Source organism: Lepidochelys kempii, chromosome 21, assembly GCF_965140265.1.
Source record: "Lepidochelys kempii isolate rLepKem1 chromosome 21, rLepKem1.hap2, whole genome shotgun sequence".
Classification (NCBI taxonomy): Eukaryota; Metazoa; Chordata; order Testudines; family Cheloniidae; genus Lepidochelys; species Lepidochelys kempii.
The window spans coordinates 17,918,970-17,941,463 of NC_133276.1; the positions used below are offsets into that span (position 1 = coordinate 17,918,970).

At 47.0% G+C, this 22,494-nt stretch overlaps 1 protein-coding gene across 1 annotated transcript in view; it reads left to right on the forward strand.

Moving 5' to 3' along the window:
- LMOD1 (leiomodin 1) overlaps positions 1 to 22,494 on the forward strand; it is a 49,983-nt gene that overhangs the window by 3,985 nt on the left and 23,504 nt on the right. The gene's annotated exons all lie outside the window — the stretch shown is intronic.

Here is a 22,494-nt window from a genome sequence, read left to right on the forward strand (position 1 = left end):
CAGTTAGATTGCATTGCAGTAATTGGATATTGTGGAGCTAACTTACTTCTTCTATTTCCATCCCTGGAGGGAAAGAAAAAAATATCCCTCAACCCCTTCCCCCTCTTGGCATTGTTAGGAACTGGAGATTAGCACTTGTAAAATACCAAGTCCCAGCACTATAGTAGTTCAGTGCCTTCTGCTCTTTCGTGGGCCACACAGATCGGGAGAGAGCTCATACGACCACAGTGGCTATCACCGAAAACAGGCCACTTTTGTTACTCTCTAGAATGTAGGAAGCATGTACAGAATTACTATTTTTTTGTTAGACAGTTTTAGCATACTGGGCACAGTTGGAGCTTTCTGATTTGCTCTCTGTGTTATCAGTTAATACCATGGCAATAATGCCCAGTGACTACACAAATCACTTTCCCTGTGTTTAGATTTTATATCATGATTATCTTTGGCTGTACACTTGGAGCTACTATTGGATCTTGTGGAGGGGGTGAAGTCACTTAGCTTTCAGCTTTGTGCTTTACAAGCCCCCATGTATTCTCCCTGCACACCCTGGTCTCATGCTCCTGATTAAATAAATCAAGCCAAAATGTTACAAGCAGAAAACAGAATTGAAAGCATGGGTGAGGAAGGGATGGGGCGAGGACCAACAAGGGAAGGGCGTAAAGTTTCTTTTGACTGTAATGACTGTAGAAACATCTTAAAGATTTTACTATCTATTGGGTCTGAGTTTCCAGTAACTGGAAATGAGACCAGGTTTTTTTCTTCCTTAAACTATAGAAAGTGCCTGAATCCAAAACACTGTAGAAAAGGGACACGGATGTTAAATATCCGGTGGATTTTCTTTCTAGCTCCACGTTAGAATCTCATGCTGCATGACATTATTGCTAAGCAGCTAATTTTGCAAGGTGGCATGGGTGTTCACAGGTCCAATGACAAGCAATACAGAGCCCTCATGACCTGCCCAGAGCTTGCCTGGTTTTGTTTAACATTCCAGTGCCTTTAACAAGGATTACAGGAGGAAGGCTGTACATGCTAACCCAGGCAGTGGCGAGAATTTTGTTGATATCTTAAATATGCACCTTTTAAAGAGATACTGACCAGACTGCTAGGCTAAAATGATACTTACCAATGGGGCTGTGGATTGTAGACACGTTGCAATTTTCCTGCCACCCCCACCCCCATTCTTCTTAGTAGCAGAGTATTAATATTTATGAGAACTCTTTGAAGCACTTGGAGACCATTCTAGCTCTGCTGTAGCCCTTGTTTGGGAAGAACTGATCACTTTTCCTGGATCTGGCAAAATATACAGGAGCAAACTGTGGTATTGTACAGAGAGGGCTTCAGCCTTGCTAACCCTTGAAGTATCTCTTGAACTGATTTTTGTTTTCTGAGGACTAGCTCCAGACATCCCAAATGCTTGCTGAATCTTGGAGGAGTGAGGTGAAAAGGGCAAACTTGGGTAACCATGAAGATGTTTATAAACAACCCAAAATAGAAGTGAGCTTCTCTGCACTGGGGAGCCAAGTCCACATCTTGGTTATGCATTAATGAACCTTTGTTTCCTGTTGCTAGTGAGTGAAAATATCTCCCAGTTTAGTCATTAGCCTTAGGCCCTTGTCTCTCTTTAGAAGCACTTAACAGAACCTCAGACCTGCACAGAGATCCATGTATCAGGGGGCTTATGTGAAAGTAGGCATTGAGGTGAAATTTAGGTCAGGGATCTACAAAAAGATTTTCAATATCAGAGGGCTCTTTAATCTAGCAGGCAAAGGCAGCACAAGATCCAATGGCTAGAAGCTGAAGCAGGCTAGAGATGTGGTGCACATTTTTAATGGTGAGGGTAATTAACCATTGGCACAGTGTACCTAAGGAGACGTGATGGATTCTCCATTGCTGGAAGTCTTTAACCAGGATTGGATGGCTCTTTCTAAAAAATAAGCTCTAATTCAATCAGAAACTATGGGCTCAATGCAGGAATCACTGAGTGAAATTCACTGGCATATATATGGGGGGGTTGTTCTTGTGGGGGTAGTGTTGCTGAGCACCAGGAATTGTGCTTTGGGTTTCCTTGTCTCTCTCTCTCTCTAGTTTTGGGGCTTGAGGAACTGAATAAAGAGTTGTCCTGCTGGGTTCTGTCTAGAGTGATTTCTGCTAACTATTTGCCAGACCTCTCCTCTTCGTTTATGTTCTGCACACACGTTATCTCTGGGGACCCACCCCAGAGCATCCCATAGTCCATTAGTCAGGACTCTAAAGTTCAAATCCCTGCTCACAGAGTGGGGAATTGAACATGTGTCTCCCTTGTCCTGATGAGTGTGTGAACCAGTAGGCTAAAAGCTGTTGCTACTTCTCCCTCTTCTCCAGTCTGTTTGGGGAAGCTGAGGCATGCTCTGAGCATGCCTTCTGAATTGGGCCCCCAGGCAAGAAGAGGGGGATAACTAGTTTGAAGATCCCACTGGAGCTTGGGCAGGCGGTAGGCACACAACCTCACTGGCAGAAATATTGGCACTAGGGTCTCCAGGCACCTGTTTTTTGACCAGAACGCCCAGTCGAAAAGGGACCCGGTTCCCCATTCCTGGCCAATGGGAGCTGCAGGAGATGGTGCCTGAGACCAGGGGCAGCACACAGAGCTTCTTGGCCATCCCTAGACCTAGGAGCCAGAGGGACATGCTGGCTGCTTCCCAGGAGCCACGTGAAGTGAGTGGTGCCTGGAGCCTGCACCTCTCACCCCCTTCCATGCCCCAACCCCCTACCCCAGCCCTGTGCCCCCTCCCACACTCCAAAACCCTTGGCCCAGCTCAGAGTCCCCTCCTGCACCCCAAACCCCTCATCCCAAGCCCCACCCCAGAGCCCACACCCCCAGCCAGAGCCTTCACCCCCTCTCACACCCCAACTCCCTGCCCCAGCTCAGAACCCCCTCCCACACCCAAACTCCCTCCCAGAGCCCACACCCTGCACGCCCTCTCTCACCCCAACCCCCTGCCCCAGCACCTGAGCCACCTCCCACACCCAAGCTCCCTCCTGGAGCCCACATCCCTTCCCACACTCCAAATGCCTCGGTCCCAGCCCAGAGCCTTCTCCTGCACCCCAAACTCCTCATCCCTGGACCCACCCCAGAAGCCACACCCCCAGTTGGAGCCCTCACCCCCTCCTACACCCCAGCCCCCTGCCTCAGCCTGGAGCCCCCTCCCGCACCCTGAACCCCTCATTTCTGGCCCCACCCCAGTGCCCACACCCCCAGCCCAGAGCCCTCACCTCCTTCTGCACCCCAACCCCTGCCCAGCCCGGCAAAAATGTGTGAGCAAGGGTGGGGGAGAGCGAGCAACAGAGGGAAGGGGGATGGAGTGGGCGGGGACTCATAGAAGGGGCGGAGCAGGGCAAGGATGTTTGGTTTTCTGCAGTCAGAATGTTGGCAATCCTAATCGGCACCTTCAAGGCTAGGTGGCAGCTGAGCAGGGATTTTGAGAATCTCCGTTATGTCTAAATGTTGGACTTAGGCCTAAAGTGTCAGGTAGGTTCGTAAGTCACATTGTTGATCTCTCTCTAGGAGTATATCTACCCCTTCTCTTGCTATTTGCCTTTACAGCAGAAACCCATGGGCCTTGGTGTTTCCTCCACGCTCCATGGCAATGGATTGATGACTCTTTGCTTTGCCTCTCTGCCCCTTTTACACTTGGTGGAAATTTTAGTTTCTCCTTTAGAGTCCCCATCCATCCACAGCCTCACTCACAACAAGCCTATGCTTTTCACACCAGCCTGGGCAGAGACTGCATCTTCTCCTATGTGTGAAAAGTGTGAGCACATTGGGGCACTATCCTAGTACCAAAAATAAATACTGTTTTATGGGGGTTTTCTTCTCCCAAACCGCACCATTAGAGACTTCTGATCAGCAACCTGCTTTCCAGTCACAGAGCCTGTAAAAGCTGTCCCAAACATAAGCCAGAAGGAGTAGAGTTTTCCCTGAGTAAGCACTTTGGGATTTGGCACTGGAATAGCAGGGGCTTCTGAAAGCCAGGAGTGAAGCTCATTGTGGGACCAGGAGTGTTCAGAGTGGACAGACTCCCATTTCAGAGCAATTAAACCTTTGAGAGCCTCCTATTGCTCACATGTCCCATGCCCTACAGGAGGTTTTGTCTGAACCAATATGCTTGAGGATTTCCCTATGCTTTGGGGCAATACAGTTTATCTTTTGTTAAATAACATTGCTGCTGGGCAGAACTTTGCTCTTCCATGCCATGTTTCGAAATTAACAACTATTGAAAAGGGATCTCAGAAGTAGTTTATGTACTCCAAATGTACTGCATTTGAAGAGTCTAGCTTTCAGAGGATGGTTGGAGAATGTAGAGCAATGGAAACATTGGGTGTTAGCCCTAACTGGCATAATATTGGCTGAAAATCTCCTTTTATTTTGACTGGATTGCCCCAAGGAACCAATTCTAAGAGAGGCACCAATATATGAAAACAATATTCAGTTGGAGAGCAGCAGTCTAGAGCCCCAACAACATACACTTGAGTTCCCGATAAAGGTCTCCCAAAGGTTCCTACTACTCTCTCTGAATTGTTACTTGGGCTGGTGAAGTACTTCATGCTGTGCAGTTCTGAATACAGGATTTATGCTTGTGTCATCTTTGGGAGACAATGCCACCAAAAGCTAAATCTACAAAACTTTAACTCTGTGTAGAAGCTGCGGAGAGCCAAGAGATTTTCTTAAATTTCATGGGCATACTCCTGAGCTTGCTATTTTTTTCTGACACTGTTTAGAATAAACATGCTCCAGACTTGGGTAGCTGGGACAGGTTTGAGGGAAATCATAAAAGAAGAAAACAAATGGTTGTATCATTTTCTAAACATGTTAAGGATTTTGTGACTAACACTGATGCATTTAAACTCTGCTACTTTGTTTACCAGCTGTTTCTGTAGACTTGCCAGGCATGTTCCTTCATCAACTCTGGAGACCATCTCTCTCTTTCTCCCCTCCCCCAACACACACTTCTTTTCCCGTAGACCTTGCTCTGGGCATTGTCATGGTCTCATGTAACCTCACTGTCTGGTGTTCATTTAGCCTGGTCTGCAAGGCAAGCAATAGGCTGTAGCAATGACCATGGGGGTGTGTGAGGTTACCCTCCCCAGCTGCATGTGGATCACCCCCTTTCTGTGAAATTGTGGAAGGAGAACAGATGCTGCTATGGGTCCAGGAATCAGGGAGAGGCAGTGGGACATGCATCCCCCCAACTAACACACAGAGAGCACACTGAAAAGTGAATGCAGACTGACAGGACACTAATGTGTGTCTGTTCTGGATAGGGGCTATTCCAGCAGACAGTAGCTGGAGATGGAACAGGCAGTGACCACTCACAATCCCAGGTTGCCTATATGTCTCTTTCTCACAACAGTTTTTACAAAACACCAAAACAAAGGCTTTGGAGAAACATTCTCTAACAATCCGGAATAGAACAACTAATCCCCTTTCTTTCTCTATTAACTTTAATTGTAGGGAATTAAATCCACTCCAGCTTCTGGAATAGGCAGGGTATCATAACCTACAATCAGTTCTTTAAAAAGAGGGGAAAGACACTTGAGACTTTGTAGGCATGATATCTTGCTGTCTGCAGTACCTGTTTGTGTCTTCAGATCCTTTAGAAAATACAGATACTTTGCACTATATGGCTATATTAGTAGAAAAGATTTTTTTGAGGGGCTCATTTCATCTTTGTTCACCTAACTTCTTGATTATCAAACAGAAAATAATATGTTTTATTATATTAAATTGCTCATAAATGGAGTTCACCAGCAGCAAAAATGTGCAGCTGATCAGTTTTACACTCGCCCTGCAACTGCAGAGAAGAGCACACATTGAGTTCAGTTCTCAGCCATTCTATAGCTAGTTGCAGAACAGACACACATCCCGTACTCTCTGTCATGAATCACAGACTATCAGGGCGGGAAGGGACCTCAGGAGTCATCTAGTCCCACCCCCTGCTCAAAGCAGGACCAACACCAACTAAATCATCCCAGCCAGGGTAACCCATTCCAGTGCTTCACCACCCTCCTAGTGAAATAATGTTTCCTAATATCCAATCTAGGCACCCCCCACACTGCAACTTGAGACCACTGCTTCTTCTTCTGTCATCTGCCATCACTGAGAACAGCCGAGCTCCATCCTCTTTGGAACCCCCCTTCAGGTAATTGAAGGCTGCTATCAAATCCCCCCTCACTCTTCTCTTCTGCAGATTAAACAAGCCCAATTCCCTCAGCCTCTCCTCATAAGTCATGTGCCCCAGGCCCCTGATAATTTTCGTTGCCCTCTGCTGGACTCTCTCCAATTTGTCCACATCCTTTCTGTAGTGGGGGGACCAAAACTGGACACAATACTCCAGATGTGGCCTCACCAGTGCCGAATAGAGGGGAATAATCACGTCCCTCCATCTGCTGGCAATGCTCCGACTAATGCAGCCCAATATGCCATTAGCCTTCTTGGCAACAAGGGCACACTGCTGACTCGTATCCAGTTTCTCTTCCACTTTAATCCCCAGCAGAACTGCTGCTTAGCCAGTTGGTCCCCAGCCTGTAGCGGTGCATGGGATTCTTCCAGCCTAAGTGCAGGACTCTGCACTTGTCCTTGTTAAACCTCATCAGATTTCTTTTGGCCCAATCCTCCAATTTATCTAAGTTACTCTGGACCCTATCCCTGCCCTCCAGTTTATCTACCACTCCCCCCAGCTTAGTGTCACCCATGAACTTGCTGAGGGTGCAATCCATCCCATCATCCAGATCATCAATGAAAATGTTGAGCAAAGCTGGCCCCAGGACCAACCCCTGGGGCACTTCACTTGATACCGGCTGCTGACTAGACATCAAGCCATTGATCACTACCCGTTGAGCCTGAAAATCTAGCCAGCTTTCTATCTACCTTATAGTCCATTCATCTAATCCATACCTTTTTAACTTGCTGGCAAGAATGCTGTGGGAGACCATATCAAAAGCTTTGTTAAAGCTTTACTTGTGTTCTTTCCTTTTTCTTTTCTCCCCCACACCTTTTTTTTAGTTTAAAATGAAAATTACTGTAGACAAAGTAAAGGTTTGCTCTTTGTGTTTGGAAACATAACAAGCATTGCAATGAGGACTATGAGCTCCTAGATAGCTAAGGAACAGCACAATGGTCTGGTTAAAAAGGGAAAGGGTGAACTATGAAAATAGGAAAAGTTTGTAGTTTAATGAAAAGCAGGAACAATTAGGATGATATGCACACAGATATGAACTGCATTTTCATGTAAATGCTGTGTAAGACAATGGCATAAAAATATTTTGTTTCTAATGCTATTAGGAAAAGGGCCATTTGCAGGGTTTGTGTTTTCCAAAGGAACTGGGTGAGTTGCAGTATAAAGTTTGGCCAGAGGTTCTTAGGATGTTCCAAAAACAAACTTCCTAGCTGAAAAACGTTAGTTCCATCTAAGGGCACAAATGGAGGGAGAAAATGATTCTGAATTTCTAACCAAACTATAAAAGCATCTTCATTCCATATTTACATATAGGACAGCTATATAGGACTGCAGTGAAATACATGGAGACACTGTATTGTTTAATTTATATGGACTGAGTTGCCACTGATGAGGGAATTGTGTTCATTTTCTATTTATGGTTAGCTGGAAGTTGACTTATAGAGCAGAAAGGGAATTCAGATGCTTTATGTATCGCTTTTCCCCTCAGCATTATTACGTCATTCATACATTAAAATGGCCTCTCTGACTCAACTCCCGATGGGGCAGTCACACTGAACCAGCTGTGTCACTCAATCTTCCCCATGTCTCAGTGGGCACCATGGAACTTCGGAGCATGCATCCTCTCACGCTGTATTTCATAGGAGATGACATTTTCAGGGCAATTATATCTTCCCCCATGGTAACATGTGCAGTGTGGGGATAGAAGCATCAAATGAAGAGGGTTCTTTTCAAATATTTCCAAACCAATTGTGTATTGATGGTGGCAAAACATCATCATGGTGAAATATCACATGATGAAACTACATGATCCCTTCTCAGTTCCCTCACTATCTTTACCAAAAGCTTAGTGGCAAATAGGGATAAATAACACCCACAGAATTCCTAGGAAACAGCTAAATTGAAGAAATAAGGCAATGAAGGGGACCCTGAATATACCACCTCCTGCTGAGAGAACCAAGATCAGGTCACTTCTGGTTAGGACTTTCATACTCGTGGAAGAGCCATGTTTCCATCTGACTCGTTATCGGGCCAGATTGAGCAGTGACCAGAACTGGGACCAGATATGTCACTTGTACTCATCTGTTCTGAATGTGCAGTAAAATGCGAGGAATTAGGTGAGTACAGTTTGCACAGCAGTGGGCCCGCTGAAGAGGAAACGTAAACAGACCAGTTATTGGCCAGCATGATCAGGCTGAATTGGTAGGTGCCAAGACACTTGGAACAAGCCAGAGGCCAGCACTTTTAGAATCTTTAATCTCCATAGGCCACCTCTCCAGATGAAGATAACTGCAGTTTGTTCCATTTGATGCAAAAGTCTCACCTCTTGGCCCACAGACCATGTGGCCCTTCATTTGGATAACCCTGCTTTATTTAAGTATCATGTTCTGGGTAAAAGTTTCAGAAGTCCCCAAAATCCAGGGCCTCCAAGGTATTTAGGTGCATAACTGGGGGAGGAGAAAAATAGGCTTTTCTTATAACCTCTATCCCAGTGCACAACGATATCAACGACATGAAAGAGAATCTCTTGCTGACCTCCCCACCCTCAAAGAAGTAACACAAGCTATTATGCAAACTAAGAAAAACAAGGCAGCAGGGCCAGATGGCATACCAGCTGTGGTCTACAAGTTTGGAGGTGAAGAACTGGTAACGAACCTCCACAAACTTTTTCTTCTTATCTGGTATAATAAGAAGATTCCAGAAGACTTGAGAAATGCTAACATTGTTATAATCTTTAAGAAAGGAGATAAGTCAGAGTGTGGAAACTATCGAGGCATTGACTTGCTATCTACAACAGGGAAAATTCTTGCCTGTATCCTCTTAAACTGATTACTTCCCCTTTCTGAGGAAATATTGCCGGAATCTCAGTGTGGTTTTAGACCATCCCAGGGACAACAGACATAATCTTCATTGCCTGCCAAATTCAGGAAAAGTCTCAGGAGCAAAATCAGGACCTGTACATGGCCTTCATCATTTTGACAAAGGCCTTTGACTCTGTCAATTACGAAGCCCTGCGGAAGGTGCTGGCCAGATTTGGCTACCCTCCAAAATTTATTAAGGCCCTCAGGCTTCTCCATGATCAGATGACTGCCATGGTTCTCTGTAATGGCCTAGAGATGGAGCCTTTCATCATCAAAACGGGTGTTAAGAAGGATGCGTTATTGCCCTGACCCTGTTCTACATCTATTTAGCAGTCATTTTGGTCCTCGTTGAAGATCACCTCCCGAATGGAGTTGACATTCAATACAGAATGGATGGGCGGGTCTTTAATCTTCAACGTCTTCTCGAAGTCTAAAGTCCTCAGGGTGTCCATTACTGATCTTCAGTATGCTGATGATTGTGCTATCCTTGTGCACACTGAGAATGACCTTCAGTCTACTCTGGATTTTTTTTGCACAAGCTTACCGAAGCCTAGAACTCTCACTCAGTATTGAAAAGCAACCTGCTTCTGGGCTTGCACATGACCCACCACAAATCACCATTGAGGGACAGACTTTGGAGACAGACTTTTGTTACCTCAGTAGCCAACTTTCTCAAAACACAAAAATCAACAGTGACATCCAGTACAGGATCCAGCGCACAAGTGCTTCCTTTGGAAAATTGCTCCAACGCGTTTTTACAGACCATGACCTATGGCAGGACACAAAGCTCCAGGCCTATAAGACAATCGTTGTTCGTTCACTCTTCTATGGATGCAAAACCTGGGTGACCTACAGACAGCACCTCAAGAGTGGTACCTCCAGCGATGCCTCTAGAAGCTCCTTCGCGTCAAGTAGCAAGATAGCTGAACGAACTCCAGCATCCTCGCTGAAGCCAGTGTCACCAGCACTGAAAATAATGATCCTCCTGCACAAACTTCACTGGGCTGGAGATTGTGTGCGGGTGCCAGACTCTCACCTCCCAAACAAGTCCTCTACTCTCAGTTCACCCATGTTCAGAGATCCTGAGGTGATCACAGGAAACGCTACAAAGACACACTGAAAGCACATCTTAAGAAAAAGACATCACAACCTGGGAAGAGCAAGCCACCAACCGACCCCAGTGGTGCCATATCCTTCATCAGGCAGTGTCCCGCTTCAAGGAGATGCGCCTTGCCCTTGAAGCTGAAGAGAGAGAGAGAGAAGGAAGGAAAAAGAAAAAACTTTCTCCCAGCAGGCAGCTGGCCTGCCACAAAATGTCTGTACTTACTGTGGGTGGATCTGTGGTTCCAGGATCGGACTCCTGAGTTATCTCAGGGTCATACGTAAATCCGTGGTCGAAATCACCCTCGAATCAAGGGATTGCGAATCAGCTCAATGCACAGCACACTCACCTGGGATGTGAGAAACCTCAGTTCAGTTTCCCCCTCCGTGTGATGAGGAGAAAGGATTTGAATAGGGGTCCCCCACCTCACAATTGAGTGCCCTAAGCACTGGACTATGGGATAGTCTGAAGCGGGTCTCCCTCAGCCTCTCTCGTTGACTATTAACCAGGCCAGGGACAGAGCGCGAAATGACTCCAGTGGGTAGGACACAACTGACTCATTCTCACTCTGTCTCTAGCCCAATTAGTTTTGTAACTAAAGGGTCTTCAAGAGGAGAGAGTGGGAGAGCCCCACATAGGAATATCCCAGAGTGCCATGGTTAGGGTTCTCAGGTCATTCTGTGCATCTGGGTCTCAGGCAAAAGTGTTTACGAGCCAGGTTTCCAAAGGTATTTAGGCACCCAAAGATGCAGATAGGTGCCCAGTGCGATTTCAGAAGTGCCTGACTCCCTAGGAGCCTACGCAGTGCAGACAGTCCCAGTAGATGGGCATCTTCATCTTTAGGCACCTCAATATCTTTAAAAATCTGGTCCTAAGGCAGTTTTGAAAATAGTACTGTCTATCCCTACTGAACCTCCCATGCCTCCTCATTCCAAGGTGGTATTCCCACTAATCCTCACCTTCTGGGCCAATGTGTCTTTCATTTGCCCTTGGCACCAGAAACAGGGGCTGGCATAGGTGGCTCTGCCAGTGCCTATTCATGACTATCCTTCTTGCAAAAAAAATCCAACTCCAAGTAGCCTCCTGAATTTAATTTGTGTTTCCTAATTCAGAGATTTCAAGGCCAGAAGGGACCATTGTGATCATCTAGTCCAGAGGTGGGCAAACTACAGCCTGCGGGCAACATCCGGCCCGTGGGACTGTCCTCCCAGCCCTTGAGCTCCTGGCCGGGGAGGCTAGCCCCCGTCCCGTCCCCTGGTGTCCTCTCTCCCCCGCAGCCTCAACTTGCTGTGCCACCAGCACTCTGGGCGGCGGGGCTGCGAGCTCCTGCCGGGCAGCGCAGCGGTGTGGCTGGCTCCAGCCGGGCAGCGTGGCTGCCAGACATGCTGCTCTGAGCGGCATGGTAAGGGGGTGGGGAGCGGGGGGTTGGATAAGGGGCAGGGGGTCCCAGGGGGCAGTCAGGGGACAGGGAGCGGGGGGGCAGTTGGATGGAGCAGAGGTTCGGTGGGGCGGTCAGGGGATGGGGAACAGGGGGGTTGGATAGGCGTGGGAGTCCTGGGAGGCCTGTCAGGGGGCGGGGGGGTGGTTAGGGGCAGGGGGTCTCAAGAGGGGGTGGTCAGGGGACAAGGAGCAGGGGGAGTTGCATGGGTCGGGGGTTCTGAGGGGGGCAGTCAGGGGGCAGGAAGTGGGAGGTGGCGGATAGGGGTTGGGGGCCAGGCTGTTTGGGGAGGCACAGCCTTCCCTACCCAGCCCGCCATACAGTTTTGGAATCCTGATGTGACCCTCAGGCCAAAAAGTTTGCCTATCCCTGATCTAGTCTGACCCCCTGTCTAACACAGACCAAAGAACTGCCCCACAATAATTCCTAGAGCAGATCTGTTACACAAACATCCAATCTTTATTTTAAAATTGTCATTGATGGAGAATCCACCACAACCCTTAGTTAGAGTAACCACTGCAACAATTTACCATTAAAAAATTATGCCTTATTTCCAGTCTGAATTTGTCTAGATTCAGCTTCATAGAATCATAAAATATCAGGGTTGGAAGGGACATCAGGAGGTCATCTAGTCCAATGCCCTGCTCAAAGCAGGACAAATCCCCAACTAAATCATCCCAGCCAAGGCTTTGTCAAGCCTGGCCTTAAAAAACCTCTAAGGAGGGAGATTCCACCACCTCCCTAGGTAACCCATTCCAGTGCTTCACCACCCTCATAGTGAAACAGTGTTTCCTAATATCCAACCTAGACGTCCCCCATTGGCTTTCAGCCATTGGATCATGTTAGACTTCCTCTACTAGATTGAAGAGCCCATTATTATATTTGTTCCCCATGTAGGTACTTATAAACTCTAATCAAGTCAGTCCTTAACCTTCCCTTTGTTAAGCTAAGTAGATTGAGCTCCTTGAGTCAGTCACTATAAGGCAGGTTTTCGAATCCTTTCATCATTCTTGTGGCTTTTCTCTGAACCCTCTGCAATTTTCCAACATCCTTCTTGAATTGTGGACACCAGAACTGGACACAGGATTCTAGCAGCTGTCGCAGCAGTGCCATTTTTAATTTAATTTTGTTTTTATTTAATTACTTACGCAGTTCCATTTCCACAGCATTTAAACACCCCACATTCAATTTAAATTCAACACATATGGGTTGGCCAAATGACAGACTTGTAATGATACATCACCCAGGCACGCTGCGATGGTAAATTCTTAGTACAGAATTGGAGCTGACAGCAACACAGTGCCTCAGAGGCTGGCAAACCTGAGTTCCAATGATCAGAGAGATCAGATTCTGCAGGGGAAAGCTCTACACTGGAACCCCACCTGGATGATTCATTTCTAGGCTCTGGGAAGGGACATACTTATTGCCGGCACCACCTAATAGTCAGGGGGGTGTGAGGGAGGTTATCTTCCTCCCAGGCATCCTCCTTTCTTGCTACTGCCTGCCCTGTGTCACTCTTTGCTTCCAGTGACTCAGCCCTCCAACCAGGTCTTGTGTTCATATCCACCCCTTTTGGGGTGTATATAAGAGTCCAATAACAGGGAAGTCTTTGGGATAACCAGGAGATTCAGGGCTTCCCCCTTGGGCTAGGGTCTTATGGTCCAAACCCTTGTATCTTCAGGGTCTTCCTCCAATTAGGGTTCCCGCATCAGGGACAGATCTTCTGTAGTTGTCCCTTCCTAGGGGTTGACAGTAGAGCCTGGCCCACCCTCTCTACCAGGCTCTGATCCAGGTCCCAGTGGCAGATAGCTAAGTCCTGCACCCTGGAGTGCTCTGCAGCTGCCTCCTGGATCATACCCTCCCAATCCCCTCTCCTCCCACCAAGTAAAGACAAGAACTAAAAACCACGCTAGAGTCTCTGGCCTTCAGAGAAGCACAGGTCCCTTCTTTGTGGGCTCAGTCAGGTCGCTACAGCCAGGCCTCAGGCAGCAAGGGCTCCTGGGGTGCAGGTCAGCTCAGCTCCACTGTTGGCCAGTCACGGAGCCACTCTGCCCCCCCCCCCCCGTACACTCCTTTTCCAGCCTGTGTCAGGATGGTGGGGTGGGGGCACCTGGGCCCAGAGTAGCTCTTTAGCCCCTTTCTTTCCAGTGTGGGGTTTGTACACCCCATCTCAGGAACCAACAGCAACCATGTCCTGTATTCATAACAGCCACAATGGGACAAACAACCGGGGATAAAAGCAGACTCACAGATCCTTGGACCCCAGACCAGCTAGGGCTTCATGGATCCTAAACAAGAGCTTGAGTGAATGTAAAAGCAGTGCAGACTGCAGGTATTGTACACCTGTAACAGCGCACCCTACTGGAGGGCCATTGCATTCTGCACTAGCTGAGGAGATGTATTTACAATATTTTTTAATGGGAAATAAGTGAAGTGAAGTGGTAACATTTGCAGGTGACACAAAGTCACTTGTGTCTGGTTAGTCACTACGAGGGAAGACTGTGTGGAACCTCAGAGGGACAGAACAAAGCTACCTGAATGGAAGCCATGATGGCAGATCAAATTCAGTGTTGACATGTGTAAGATAATGCATGTTGGAAGAAATAATCTATAGTACTGAGACTCCCTAGTGGGCTATATAATAATTATAACCATTCAGGAAATGGTGTGGGCACCATTGTAGACAGCTCAATAAGGACCTCCGCTAAGCAGTCAGCAGTCAGAAAAGCAAGCAAGATATTAGGGTGTATAAAGAACAGGGTAGAAAAATAATTTTGAAAATGTGATAATGTCATTCTATAAATGAGTGATATACCCTTGGTTGGAATACTGGGGCCAGTTCTGGTCACCACATCCCAAAAAAGATACAGCAGAAATAGAAGGGCAATGTGAATGATCAGAGGCCAGGAGAGACTTTCGTAAGAGGAGAGATTGAAAAGATTGAGACTATTTGGTTTAGAGAGAAGACACACAAGAGGGGACATGATGAAGGTGTATAAAATCATAGAATCATAGAATATCAGGGTGGGAAGGGACCTCAGGAGGTCATCTAGTCCAACCCCCTGCTCGAAGCAGGACCAATCCCCAACTAAATCAGCCCAGCTAGGGCTTTGCCAAGCCTGACCTTAAAAATATCTAAGGAAGAAGATTCCACCACATCCCTAGGTAACCCATTCCAGTGTTTCACCACCCTCCTAGTGAAAAAGTTTTTCCTAATATCCAACCTAAACCTCCCCCACTGCAACTTGAGACCATTACTCCTTGTTCTGTCATCAACTACCACTGAGAACAGTCTAGATCCATTCTCTTTGGAACCCTCTTTCAGGTAGTTGAAAGTAGCTATCAAATCCCCCCTCATGCTTCTCTTCCACAGACTAAACAATCCCAGTTCCCTCAGCCTCTCCTCATAACTCATGTGTTCCAGTCCCCTAATCATTTTTGTTGCCCTCCGCTGGACTCTTTCCAATTTTTCCATCCTTCTTGTAGTGTGGGGCCCAAAACTGGACACAGTACTCCAGATGAGGCCTCACCAATGTCGAATAGAGGGGAACGATCACGTCCCTCGATCTGCTGGCAATGCCCCTACATATACATCCCAAAATGCCATTGGCCTTCTTGGCAACAAGGGCACACTGTTGACTCATATCCAGCTTCTCGTCCACTGTAACCCCTAAGTCCTTTTCTGCCGAGCCATTCGGTCCCTAGTCTGTAGCGGTGCATGGGATTCTTCCGTCCTAAGTGCAGGACTCTGCACTTGTCCTTGTTGAACCTCATCAGATTTCTTTTGGCCCAATCCTCTAATTTGTCTAGGTAATGAAATAATAATTGTCTAGGTAAAATAATTTACGATTTGGGAAGGTTGATATAGTGTTTCTATTTACACTCTCCTAATACAAGTTGAAAGTCAACAAATTTAAAATTGATTTAAAAGTTTTAATTAAAGAATGCATATGTAACCTGTGGAACTCATTGCCTCAATATATCAATGTGTCCAAGAGTTGAGCAGGTTTCTGAAGAGAAATAGACATTTTAAATAGGATAATGAGAACATCCACAATACATTGGATAGGACAAAACACATAAGGTATATAAATCTCCATGCATCATGGCATAAGCCAAACACTAACTGGTGTGGGTTAGGAAACATTTCCCCTAAGGGCAAGTTAGTCCATAATTGTGATTATGGGATTCTTGCACCTTCTTCTAAAGCACATGGTATCAGACACTACTGGAGACAGGATACTGAACTGCATGGAGCCTGGTCCGATCTGCTTGGGAATTCTCACATTCCTACAAACCCTTTCGGTGCTCTTTGGAGGAGCCCAAGATAAAGGTCATTGCAGAAAATGAGCTGGGAGGTGACAGCAGTGTGAGTCATGGGGGTGTGCCTACTATTCTTGATCTCTATCAAAGGCCTTGCAGGGGGCTACAGTTTAGGAATGTTCATTTCAGCGGTAGCAGTGCTGGGAGGTGGGGCTCAAAAAGGAAACAGGCAGAAGGGAGACTGCAGACTTTTTAAAATGGGGTTTATTAGAGAAACAAAACCGTCCATGTGCAACGCATCCAGCAGCCTAATTGGATCTCTGGGCACTAGTTTCACAATACCCACAAGGAGATGGGGCTATTTTTGTAAAATGTCATTTTTGACAAAAGAACTGAATCTTAAGGTCTGTTCATTGCATTCAGCTCAGCAAGCAAGGCCAGTTTAGGCCTAGACTTAGGGCCAGGAGAAGGTCAGTCTCTGGAGAACAGTGTTCCAGTTCTGTAGGAGCATGTTTCAGGACCATTGGCCTGGGGAACGGAGAAAGGCGGTGGACTCTCTCGGCCTGATCAGAGGGGAAGTGGAATAAGTTTGTGCCCCTTGTTAAGATGAATGAAAGGCATGGCTAAGGAACAGAAAAGACGCTGTTCATGCGTTAGGTACGTGCAGGGTTGGCGGGAGGCCAGGCAGGGTCTGTAACAACAGCAATGGCATCCCTGCTTGATACTGGAAGCCAATGTCAATTTGCCAGTGCCAGAGTCACACTGTGTCTTGCCAAAAAAAGTAAATATGCCAAAATGTAAGTCATCAGCAGTCTGGGAATCCCCTTATTAGGGAAACTCTAGAGACAGGATCTCTGGTTGGCAAGGCAGTGCACCAAGGCATTGGGAGGGACTTCAGCATATGTGGGAAATGGGCTTAGCTAACCAAAGGGAGGGAAGATCCCCACTGGAGACTGGATGTGGTCGGAGGAGCTCAGGTAGAGAAGTGCCAGACTTCCTTGGAGGTTGGGAGAATGTATCTCATAGGACCTGGCTACCTTAGGAGCAGATTGGGATCCTTTGCTCACAATGAGTCGTACTTTACTGTGCTAGTAACCACACTGATTGGAATGTGACTGTTTTCAGACTAAGGTGCTACTCGATATTAGCAAGGGCATCCTCGTCTGGTTTTTAGAACCCTCTGTCTCCAGGATCTGCTGCAATAGCTGTCCCAGAAGCGCGTTTTCAGGGCAAGCCAAGCCCCACTTTAGGTCTTGCTCCCTCTGGTGGCCACTGGGAGTCGGAGTTTAGTAACCTTCAGAATATGGCCAAGGACACATCTTTTTGCCAGGAATTTAGTTGACTGTGGCCCATACCTGGGTTATTTATGCTTGGCTGGGAAGCACAAGGAAGGGAGGTGTGTGTCCTCTCAGTTGTGGACAGTTTGGGTAAATTAATCTCTCCCATTTGCCCAGATGTTATGATAACAGGTGTATGAAAATTCAAATAACCTGCCTTTACTTGTTGGCAGCTTTCCTCAGGTCTCTGTGGGAAGGAGAAGGCTCTGGCAGAGATGCTCCCACTAACCATCAGCTTTCCTGGGCCTGTGTCTTCCCTTGATCACAGCTACTCACTTCCCTACAGCTGGCTCCTGCTCCTCCCCTTCGTCTTCGTCCTCTTCCCCTGACTCCTCCCCTTTGTCAGCTGCTCTCCATCTCCACCTCAGCCAGTGTTGGTGGGGATGCTCCGCACTCTTGCTTCTCGCTGAACACTCTTGTCCCACTCTGTCTTCCTTTACGCTGGGTCCTATCTAACAGGAGGCTGTTATGTAGATCTTGAGACCTTCTGGTGCTCCTCAGGCCTTCTGAGTAGCATCTGTAGAACATGCAGAAGCATCTTGGGCAAGCAGCTGGGCTGGTTGCTTGCAGGGCAGTAATTATGATTAAATCCCTTCATTAGAGTAACTGACACCAGCTTCCCACACATAGTGGTCTGCTCCAGAGAGTCCCATCTCACTCACAGTTTCTTGATAGCTGCCTCTTTAACTCCCCAGACCCTCTTCAGGCCCTTGTGAGACCCCTGATGCACTGCCCATCGCTGTCTTGCAAATCCAAGATGGCGGTCAGGACCTGACAAAGCTTTGCCGTTCACTCTGTGGGTTCCCCACTTTTCCTCCATAGAGCTCAGAGACAGTGAGCAGCAGGGAACGTTCTGTCAGCTGTAGAAGGTTTTTAACAATAGAGTGGGGGGAAGAGAAGAGGGACAAATGTTTGTCTCAGGTAGGGTGACCAGATGAAATGGACAAAATATCGGGACACGTAGGGGAAGCAAAAAAAAAAAAAAAATTGGCCTGAGCAGCCAAAGCCGCAATATCGGGACAAATGGCGGGACAAAGAACTAAAAATCGGGACAGTCCCGATTTTATTGGGTTGTCTGGTCACCCTAGTCTCAGGTTTTACCCAGGCTGCCCTATGTTCTCTGTGCTGTTCAGGTTTGCTTGCAAGGCACAAACTCCTCTCTAGAGATTATCTGCCCAAGACAAGATAAAACTCCTGCCTGCCAGTGGCCATGCAGAAAACAGTGCCCTTAATAATACCTGGGTGAGTCAGGGAAGGGGCTGTCTGTGAAATCAATGAGAGCTAGGCACCTAAATATGTTTTAGGATCTGGGCCTAACTCCTGCTCCTTGGTTGATGAGAGGTTGAGAAAAAGGAAGTCTCTTTCATTAAGGTCCAGTTTACACACACAAACTACATTGGTTTGACTAAATCACTTTCTAAATTGATTTAGTTAAAGTTGTGCAGCTGTCTTGTGTGGATGCTCTTGACCCACCTGAAGAGTGGCAAATATCAATTTAGGGTAATTCAGTAACAAATAGAAGAAGCTAAATGGGTGTTAGCCATTCCTAACCCAATTTAAGAGCATCCACTCAAAGGGGTTACGCTAATTTAATTAACTCAACTTAGAAATCAATGTTGTTAAATCAGTGCAATTTCTGTGCGTGGACAAGGCTTGGATGTACAGAAAATTGCCTCCCAGTTTCTCTGTGGACTAGATGGTATGTGGTCCTCCACTGCCTTCCATGAGAGCAGATTTCCCCAAGTGACACATGGATTTGGATCTGTCTGTTTCAGGGTTTAGTGAAGCACCCATCACTGCAAGACATTAGCAAGGAGTTTCTGGAGCCCTGGATCACTCAGGAGTTGATGGTCCATAATTTCCAATGCTCAGTGCTCTGATGGTGAAAGATGATGCTGTTTGGGAGGTACCATCACACAGAGTCCTAAGCAAACAACACAGTTGTCTCCAAAGACCCTGGCTCAGCTCTGATTTCACAGCTTGTTCTCATTCTGCCACTCAGCCATGCCACAGCGTGATGAGAAGATATTACTCACCTTGCACATATCTGAATCAATCTAGCAATCAGGTTGGAATGTTTTTGGAAGACCCCAAATTGTTTATCATAGGATCTTTTGGGTTTCACCATCTTTAAAGACAGGATACTTACACACTGTAAGATGAATTAACTAGATTTTAGGAGGATTTAGCACTGGTGAAAGGTGCAGACTTTGACATTCCTGGACAGTGTCTAGAGTGATGTGCAGCCAATATTTGAACAAGGGGCTCCCACAAACAATTTCCCCTTAACTGATAAACCCCATGTCCCACGGTGTATGTGCTTTACAGAGAAGGAAGGAAAGTCTAAGAAATCTTTTAGTTTGTTTACCCATTTAAACCAAACCCCTCTCCGAACCAAGGAGAGAAGCAGCTCCCCTTATCAAACACGTTCATGTTTAGCTGCCAATTCCTGGCAATGTTTACATTTTATCCCTGAGAACCAGGAAAGCTCAGCAGAATGCATGGAGAGTGGGGCAGAGCACTGCCAGCTGGGGGCAGATTGGAGGGGCTCTGCAGACGCATTCATAGAATCACAGAATATCAGGGTTGGAAGGGACCTCAGGAGGTCATCTAGTCCAACCCCCTGCTCAAAGCAGGACCAATCCCCCACTAAATCATCCCAGACAGGGCTTTGTCAAGCCTGACCTTAAAAATATCTAAGGAAGGAGATTCCACCACATCCCTAGGTAATGCATTCCAGTGTTTCACCACCCTCCTAGTGAAAAAGTTTTTCCTAATATCCAACCTAAACCTCCCCCACTGCAACTTGAGACCATTACTCCTTGTTCTGTCATCAGTTACCATTGAGAACAGTCTAGATCCATCCTCTCTGGAACCCTCTTTCAGGTAGTTGAAAGCAGCTATCAAATCCCCCCTCATGCTTCTTTTCCGCAGACTAAACAATCCCAGTTCCCTCAGCCTCTCCTCATAAGTCATGTATTCCAGTCCCCTAATCATTTTTGTTGCCCTTTGCTGGACTCTCTCCAATTTATCCACATCCTTCTTGTAGTGTGGGGCCCAAAACTGGACACAGTACTCCAGATGAGGCCTCACCAATGTCGAATAGAGGGGAACGATCACGTCCCTCGATCTGCTGGCAATGCCCCTACATATACATTCCAAAATGCCATTGGCCTTCTTGGCAACAAGGGCACACTGTTGACTCATATCCAGCTTCTCGTCCACTCTAATGTCTAGGTCCTTTTCTGCTGAACTGCTGCCGAGCCATTCGGTCCCTAGTCTGTAGCGGTGCATGGGATTCTTCCGTCCTAAGTGCAGGACTCTGCACTTGTCCTTGTTGAACCTCATCAGATTTCTTTTGGCCCAATCCTCTAAATTTGTCTAGGGCCCTCTGTATCCTATTCCTACCCTCCAGCGTATCTACCTCTCCTCCCAGTTTAGTGTCATCTGCAAACTTGCTGAGGGTGCAATCCACACCATCCTCCAGATCATTTATGAAGATATTGAACAAAACCGGCCCGAGAACCGACCCTTGGGGCACTCCACTTGATACCGGCTACCAACTAGACATGAAGCCATTGATTACTACCCGTTGAGCCTGACAATCTAGCCAACTTTCTATACACCTGACAGTCCATTCATCTTCTTTAACTTGCTGGCAAGAATACTGTGGGAGACTGTGTCAAAAGTTTTGCTAAAGTCAAGGAACAACACGTCCACTGCTTTCCCCTCATCCACAGGGCCAGTTATCTCATCATAGAAGGCAATTAGATTAGTCAGGCATGACTTTCTCTTGGTGAATCCATGCTGACTGTTCCTGATCACTTTCCTCTCCTCTAAGTGCTTCAGAATTGATTCCTTGAGGACCTGCTCCATGATTTTTCCAGGGACTGAGGTGAGGCTGACTGGCCTGTAGTTCCCAGGATCCTCCTTCTTCCCTTTTTTAAAGATGGGCACTACATTAGCCTTTTTCCAGTCATCCGGGACTTCCCCCGATCGCCATGAGTTTTTAAAGATAATGGCCAATGGCTCTGCAATCACATCCGCCAACTCCTTTAGCACTCTCGGATGCAATGCATCCGGCCCCATGGACTTGTGCATGTCCAGCTTTTCTAAATAGCCCCAAACCACTTCTTTCTCCACAGAGGGCTGGTCACCTCCTCCCCATGCTGTGCTGCCCAGTGCAGCAGTCTGGGAGCTGACCTTGTTCGTAAAGACAGAGGCAAAAAAAGCATTGAGTACATTAGCTTTTTCCACATCCTCTGTCACTAGGTTACCTCCCCCATTCAGTAAGGGGCCCACACTTTCCTTGACTTCCTTCTTGTTGCTAACATACCTGAAGAAACCCTTCTTGTTATTCTTAACATGTCTTGCTAGCTGCTACTCCAAGTGTGATTTGGCCTTCCTGATTTCACTCCTGCATGCCCGAGCAATATTTTTATACTCTTCCCTGGTCATTTGTCCAGTCTTCCAGTTCTTGTAAGCGTCTGTTTTGTGTTTAAGATCTGCAAGGATTTCACTGTTAAGCCAAGCTGGTCGCCTGCCATATTTACTATTCTTTCTATACAGCAGGATGGTTTGTCCCTGTAACCTCAATAAGGATTATTTAAAATACAGCCAGCTCTCCTGGACTCCTTTCCCCCTCATGTTATTCTCCCAGGGGATCCTGCCCATCAGTTCCCTGAGGGAATCAAAGTCTGCTTTTCTGAAGTCCAGGGTCTGTATTCTGGTGCTCTCCTTTCTTCCCTGTGTCAGGATCCTGAACTCGACCATCTCATGGTCACTGCCTCCCAGGTTCCCATCCACTTTTGCTTCCCCTACTAATTCTTCCCGGTTTGTGAGCAGCAGGTCAAGAAGAGCTCTGCCCCTAGTTGGTTCCTCCAGCAGTTGCACCAGGAAATTATCCCCTACCCTTTCCAAAAACTTCCTGGATAGTCTGTGCACTGCTGTATTGCTCTCCCAGCAGATATCAGGGTGTTTGAAGTCTCCCATGAGAACCAGGGCCTGCGCTCTAGTAACCCAGGACATGGTTTGAAAATATTGGTTCTTTGGTGTAATCTGGTCTATTCCAAACGTGAAACATTCTCTTCTGATGTACTTTTACCAAGCCTGTAGATCCGTACTCTCTGCCAGGGATGATGTAACAGAGAGGCATGGAAATCACCCCTGCCTTCCCGTCTGTTATATTGCAGGATTTTAAGAGAGTCCCCTCCAGCACTTCACAGGTGGCAGCATGTAACTTTTCCTCACATCACCTGCACCAATATATCTGCCTCTG